Source organism: Dromiciops gliroides, chromosome 4, assembly GCF_019393635.1.
Source record: "Dromiciops gliroides isolate mDroGli1 chromosome 4, mDroGli1.pri, whole genome shotgun sequence".
NCBI classification, from domain to species: Eukaryota; Metazoa; Chordata; class Mammalia; order Microbiotheria; family Microbiotheriidae; genus Dromiciops; species Dromiciops gliroides.
Genome location: NC_057864.1, coordinates 38,291,863 through 38,293,878, shown reverse-complemented (window position 1 = coordinate 38,293,878; position 2,016 = coordinate 38,291,863). Strand labels below are relative to the sequence as shown.

At 45.2% G+C, this 2,016-nt stretch overlaps 1 pseudogene; it reads left to right on the top strand.

Annotated features, from left to right (window-relative positions):
- The first annotated feature begins 574 nt into the window (after positions 1-574).
- On the top strand, positions 575-952 carry LOC122752809 (annotated as a pseudogene).
- Positions 953-2,016: the final 1,064 nt, after the last annotated feature.

Genomic DNA, 2,016 nt, shown 5'->3' with positions numbered 1-2,016 from the left:
CTGTCATAAATATAAGATTATTCTAATCGTAGGAATGATAGATTAAGTTAAAATACAGGGATCTCCATCTTCCCCCAATAAAAATGTCCCCAAAGACCACTTACCCTTTATTAGTGCTTAAATGAGCATATCTTTTGAAATGAGGTGCTCTTTTTCTTCCTCCACTTTGACCTCAACTCCAATAATTCCTTCCATGGCTGATTGGATAATATTTGTCCTTATGGTGAATTGCTGAAGTTGGTAAGCAGTAATCTGGGTGCATTTCTACCATCCTCTGTAAAGCAATGGTTACCCCCCTTTCCCCCCGCAACTCTGAGGGCTGCCAGGGGAATATTCCAAGGACCTACCCCGCAATGGTACAGACAGAGCCAAAACACAACTAGGGATTTGAAGCCTGGGGCAAACACTGCCTGGGGCAAATAACATGAGAATGCAGCCCTCAACTCAGTTCTGTAATTAGTGATGTGAAAATGACACAAGAGGTAATTAAGAAAAATTCAGCTGAGTGGAAGGGAAGAATGTTAACTATAGGGATCTAGGGAATAGTATCTCAAGAGTTGGCAAGGATGCCGGGATGAAGCTGCTGACCCACAACTTGCTGAGCTCCCATGTGTGGGGTGGGGCCCCAGGGCTTCCCGCTGCATGTCCAGGCCACCGAGATCTGTGTGAACCCCGTGGACTTCAACTGGAACTTCGTGATGCACATGATTCCCAAGATGGGGTGGCCGGCACTAGTGGAAGTGGCCAAGAGCCTGGGACACCTGTCTGAGCTGCCCGGCAGCTGGCGGAGGGCTAGAAAAGGATGAAGAGTTTCTGAAGAAGGTGCACCCACGTCTTGTTAGAGGTGGAGGTGGTCGAGGGCACCCTGCAGTGCCTAGAATCCGGATGCCTGTTCCCCATCAGCTGAGGGATCCCCAACATGCTGCTGAGTGGTGAAGAGACCACTTCCTAGGCCTCGGAGCTCCCCCACACACACCTTCCCCCCTATCATCCAGGCGGAGCTGTCATCCATCGCTGAGCTCCAGACCACACAGAGCTGTTATTTTTTTTTTTCCTCATTAAAGGTTCAAAACTGGAAAGAAAAAAAAAAGAGTTGGCAAGGATCTTGAATGTCATCTGATCCAACTCACAGGATTTAGGGTCCTATGAACTTCCTAGTATACCAGAGAGGCCTCAGTGAGCTTCCTTCCCAAACAGTGTAGGGAAGACAGCCTTGGGATTATCACCCTCATTTGGTAATGGGGAAAGAGGAGAGGAGGGAGGTGTTGAGTTTTTTAAGAGGATGAAAGTTGATCTGGTACAAAGGATAGTGGGAAAGGGATGGGTATTTATGTGGAAAAAAGGAAGGAGGAAACAGTACAGAATGTTGTTCCCAGAGCTCAAGGGAACCTGAGCCTCTTGTATCTTACTTTCCCCCTCCCCTTTCATCACTTAGTAATTATTAATCCCCCATGAGTAGAAGGCATTGGAAAGAAGATACATGAGACCCTAGGCCTATCTTATTGGAGGGGACATTCTAGAACAAGATACAGAACACTATACGGGTATGCTTTACCAGTTAATGCACAGGCATATAGCAGTACACTTTTAAAAAAAAACTTTGTTTTCCCTTTTTCTAGATTTTTTAAAATTTATAAATTGTTTTTTATCTTCTTTCCCTTGTTGTTTGTTCTTTGTTCTCAAAGAGGACCATGACATTGGGAGGTGATGTCATGACTTGCAATGAATTGTATTTTTAAGTGAGGGAGGGCTATGCAAAGTCACTAGCCTCACTCTCTCCTCCAGAGCCATCTGGGTTCAGTGGCAAGTTATACATCAGGATGACTAGAGATGGTTCCAGATGTTTAAGGCAATTGGGGTTAAGTGGCCTGCCCACTTCGTACCCCTTTCTAGTATAGGCCTTCACTGATTCCCTCAGGAGTTATTGCTCTGCCCTCAAAGTATTTATATCTATTTTATATTTATCTGGAAACATGTTGTTTCCACCATACACCACTCCTAGCAAAATATAACCTC